This window comes from Pseudorasbora parva, chromosome 23 (genome assembly GCF_024679245.1).
Source record: "Pseudorasbora parva isolate DD20220531a chromosome 23, ASM2467924v1, whole genome shotgun sequence".
Taxonomy (NCBI): domain Eukaryota; kingdom Metazoa; phylum Chordata; class Actinopteri; order Cypriniformes; family Gobionidae; genus Pseudorasbora; species Pseudorasbora parva.
In genome coordinates, this window is record NC_090194.1 from 22341538 (window position 1) to 22347070 (window position 5533).

Below are 5533 nucleotides of genomic sequence, written 5' to 3' on the forward strand. Positions count from 1 at the left end.
TGATTCGAATTGATTCATATGAATGAATCGTTTGGATCGAATCGGACTGAACCGAACTCTTAAATATCTTATTTAGAGAAGCAGAAGTCATTAAACCCACTATTTGCTTGTTTTATTACACTTATCTCTATTTATCGCTATTAGGCTACCACTTTCTCTGTGTTTATTTTTCGGTTCAAAAGAAATGAATTGCTCAAATGTATTTGTGTATAGATCCCCACTAGATCTACACCCAAGAGCACCGCAGTTCTTTACTGCTCCACTGTCCACACAGCACACAAAAACATAGCCTACATTATTTAGCCTATCATCACATAGGCCTACAAAACAAAACAAATTAAAAAATAATAATAATAACTGTCAATGACAAATCAGGCTCCCAGCACACTTAGCAAATATTCAACATTAACGGAACAAAAAAAAAAAAAAAAAAAAACAGTTTACATATAAACACCAAGTCTAAGCATCTAACATCCAATAACTTCATAACCCCCTATGAATATAATACTCATAGTTGCGCTTTTACCTGCCTTTTATTATTTAATTGATGTGTTTTATTTGTGATAATGGTAGAGAAATACATGTTTTCAATGCTGCTTTCCAAGCATGTGGAAATGTTATAGCATATATATATATATATATATATATATATATATATATATATATATATATATATATATATATATATATATATTATATATATATATATATATATATATATCCTGTCAAAAAACACATGCATTAATTTGCATTTAAGCGGAGGGGCTTGCCGTCCCTTGATTGTTCAAAAGTTAACTGTTCCTGCTTCAGGTCCTAGACTGATGCAAAACATCCCAAAACGACCGTCTCTGCCACCACTGAACAAGCGTAACAATCTTATTAAGTAAAGACCAAGTTCCATGCAGATATTTTGTAAATTGACATTCCAGATTCTTCAAATAATTGTATCTTGGCCAAATATTGATAAATATTTAAACCTAATAAACCATACATCAATATATAACATCAATGTTTTGTTCAGCTTTCAGAGGATGTATAAATCTCAGTAAATAAAATACACACGTGCTATGATGATCATATGGTTTTCTTGTGCTGTTTCAACCTCTGAAAGGGATCCAGACACAATGGAAAGTGGGTGAGATGCTTTATTCATGCTATAATTAATCTGTTTAGTCTTCCACATTGGACAGATTGTGAACTTAATATGTGAGCATTATGTAAGGAATAATTGACAAAAAAATTATGCACACCTAAACCCCATTTTCTCACTTTGATCCTGCATCCTGAACTCGATTACACCTTGCAACAGACAGGGCTCTCTCACCAGCAGTTTTACTGTGAGACACTATATCCATGTTCTAGCAATGGGAAAGTTTTATAATATTAAAAGAGCAATTTTCACAAAAAAGATACATTTGAATATATATAGATGTGCATTTTTACAGACTTGTATTTTTAAAGATGGTTTAAACGAAGCCCTACCTTGCCCACTGGATGCATATTGGGCTTGGTGATCCTCGACTGGCACCTGTGGATCAACCTGACTGTGAGATGCGGAGAAAGCCACCGAATCCACTCCTACAGCATTCCCCAGCTGTTCTGCCTGAGTCAGTTTCCAAAAAAAGCCCATTTAATGACATTTGGTGTTACTGAACAAGAACAAGAGCGCCCCCCCCCCCCCCCCCCCAAAAAAAAAAAACAATTTAAAATAAAGTCCACTAACTGAGAGTGTTTTTGCATTTGGCTCCTAAACTCCAAATGTAGATTAAAAAACACCTCTTTAGCCAAGCATTCACATTATGCATCTCATGAACTTGTACTACATGATTATCTTTGCTAAATGTTATGAACAGCAGCTATTTTCCATTGACTTTTCGGTTCTCTTGTGATGCTCATCTTGTGGTAACTAGTGATAATAACGTCAGCTCCAATTTGGATCCAGCCTCTTATGAAGACTTCAGATGCCCCAACACCTGTGCAGAGATGATTTAAGAGGACTCCAACTCCTGCGAGGACCTCAGATGAAGCAAAATCTGAATCAACACCAATGCTAAATTTTCTATATCCTAATCATTTTTCAACATGTATTCATTACTTTAAGGAGCTCATTGTTCCTGCCTTAAATTAATTCATTATTTTAATGAATGCATTGTTAGCTACATGTTTGTTTTGTATACACATTTGTGAAATGCATTACTTGGACACAGTCACCTCTGATAACAAATTACTCAATGGCTTGGTCAATGTCTTTGCTAGTTTTGGTTATTTTGCCGTTGTTGGCAGGACCTTTAAAGGTGCCCTAGAATGAAAAATTTAATTAACCTTGCCATACTGAAATAATAAGTTTCAGTACAGGACTGCTGAGTGCAATAATTGAGTTCAGTACATGGAAATTATGGAGTCTTAAACACCATTGCCTCCTACTTCTTATGTAAATCTTGTGCATGAAAAACACCACGGAAAAAGAAGTGCTTCTCAACATAAACCCAACCGTGACGCAAGCGTTGGGGATCATTTATATGCACGCCCCCAACATTTGCATCTGTCCAAACATAAGCATTGTCAGGTGGAACTGACGGTAACTGGGACTGCAGATAAACAAAGACATTTGGTCAGGGTCACAAACGATCTTTTGATGGCGGCAGATGCTGGTTCCCCATCCCTTCTCATCCTCCTGGACTTAACTGCAGCTTTCGATACAGTTGACCATAACATCCTCCTTCACCGTTTACATTCCACCATTGGTCTCTCTGATTCGGTCCACAACTGGTTTTCTTCTTATCTCACTGGGAGAACTGAATATGTCGCGTTAGGAGAAGCTACATCCCTGTCACACAATGTCACCTGCGGTGTCCCTCAAGGCTCTGTGCTCGGACCCACCCTGTTCATACTCTACATGCTCCCCCTTGGCCGTCTCATCAACCGGCATGGGATTTCTTTTCACTGCTATGCTGATGACACTCAACTTTACTTTAGGACAAGTTCATCTCCCTCTGCTGACCTCACACCATCCACTTTGATCACTTGCCTGGATGAGATAAAGGCGTGGATGAAGCAAAACTTTCTGCAGCTAAACAGCTCCAAAACTGAAGCTATCCTAGTCGGCACTCCACTTCAGGTCCAGAAGTCCGTTATCACCAGCATTGCTTTCTCTGATCAGGTCATTCCTCTTTCCACTTCAGTCACGAATCTGGGGGTCAGAATGGAATCACAGCTTACTTTTGAAGCGCACATCAAACACCTGTGTAAGACCTCCTTCTTCCACCTCAGAAACATTGCCAAACTTCGTCCCATTCTATCGCTGGCTGATGCGGAGAAGCTTGTCCATGCCTTTATCTCCTCCAGGCTGGACTACTGCAATGCGCTCCTTATTGGCATCCCTAGCAAAAATCTCCAGAGGCTGCAGTGTATTCAGAACAGCGCTGCTAGGATTCTCATGAGGGTGCGCAAATACGACCACATCACCCCCATTCTAAAATCACTCCACTGGCTTCCTGTGTCGTTCAGGATCGAGTACAAGATCTCTCTCCTTACCCACCAGTGCATCCATGGTGATGCTCCCTCCTATCTCAAGGAACTCCTCACCACACAAACAGCCACTCGTAACCTCCGCTCTGTTTCGCTGTATCGCCTCAAAACTCCCACAGCCAATCTCCGTACTATGGGGGATCGGGCATTCTGCTCTGCAGCCCCCAGTCTGTGGAATGCTCTCCCTGACCACCTGCGGACTCCACAGACTATAGATACTTTTAAGCGTGGTCTTAAAACCCACCTTTTCAGCAGAGCTTTTAATTGACTTTTAATTGACTTGCTACTTGTTTAATTTATTTTATTTTATTTTTCGGTTTTATTTATTTATTGTTGTTGATTGTTTTGTTTTTGTTTTTAAATTCTGTAGCACTTTGAGATTTTGTTTAATATAAAGTGCATTATAAATAAAATTTATTATTATTATTATTATTATTATTATTTGAGGATAGCAAAAAAGGGTCTCATGACACACATCATGTTCAGGCTGTGCAGGGGACGTCAGGACTTTATGTCAACAGTCCTGGATGAGGTTTATTATAATTGGATACCACAACAATTTATTTCAAAATCATTCGTTTGTTCGGCCCATTTCAAGCAAGCTTCGCTCAGCATCTTAAACTGAAGAAAGGGGCAACTATATTCTATAAGTAGTGATTTATCCACTTATTGACTAGCTGTTTAAACAATTTCTGATTGAATTGAAAGTTTCTTAAAGTTTCTCCCCATTGTCTAGATGATGCAAGATGCTAGAACAGTAACAAGAGGAAACTCCAAGTACCATACAAAACTAAATAGTGTGTCTAATGACAAAGGTTAATATTATTTTGTATTACAAAATAAAAACGTAGATAACGTACATTGCTTACAGATCGTTCACTCGATCCTTCTAGCAAACGCCACCTTTTCCACCATATAAGTTAAAACGACAGTCATTTGACACGGCTATTCATTTTGTAAAAATATGTTATATATTTATATTTTTGAGAACTGAAGTAGGCCTATGATGTTTTCGCATGCTTGTTCTGAGTACATCACAGTCACTGCATAGCCTACATTGTGACTAACGTTATATAAACATGCAATATCGTTGACGAAAAAAGACGAGTCTAAAATGTAAACTGAATAACACTTTAAGCATAAGATCTCAAATGGAGATTGCTGAAATACAGCCTACTTGTTTATTAGGGTTTTCAGATCATCTGCGCTCGAGAGAGAGAGAGAGAGAGAGAGAGAGAGAGAGAGAGAGAGAGAGAGAGAGAGAGAGAGAGAGAGAGAGAGAGAGAGAGAGAGAGAGAGAGAGAGAGAGAGAGAGAGAGAGAGAGAGAGAGAGAGAGAGAGAGAGAGAGAGAGAGAGCGTGTATATGGTTGCCAGACTGGACATGTTTAGTTAAAACACTGGATAGTATACGTTTTTTTTTTCACACAAAGCTCTGTTTCGGGGATTTAATTGCTGAAATCTGGCAACCGCAAACACGCAAGCTCTTTCTCGTGCGTGGATGATCTGAAAACACCAATAAACAAGTAAGCGGCATTTTATCAATCTCATTTGAGATGTTTTGCTTAAAGTGTCATTTAGTCGGTCTGTGTTCTGTCAGGACGGTCAGGACTCACGAGCTAAACAGCTGAACTGCTGTGAGCTGCTGAAATAAGCCAATCAGAGCAGAGCTCAACATTAATATTCATGACTCTCTCAAATAAGGCAAAAACAGAGCATTACATTCTAGGGACAATTTATAGGGTTGTAAATGGACGTGTAAAACTGTATCTGGACAATTTTTGCCCTTAAATAAGCCAAATACCCTCTATGTAGATATCAGAGAACAATTTAACATATTGTTTCAAATCATTCTAGGGCACCTTTAAAATAACTGAAATAAATTGGAATTGGGAATTGGAATTGGCGAAGTGATTTGGAACTGTAATGTGGTTTGAGTTTAGCTCAACCTTAGCTTTGAGTTTCTTAAAAAATAATTGCACACCTTAGCTACCTTCCTGTAGACAC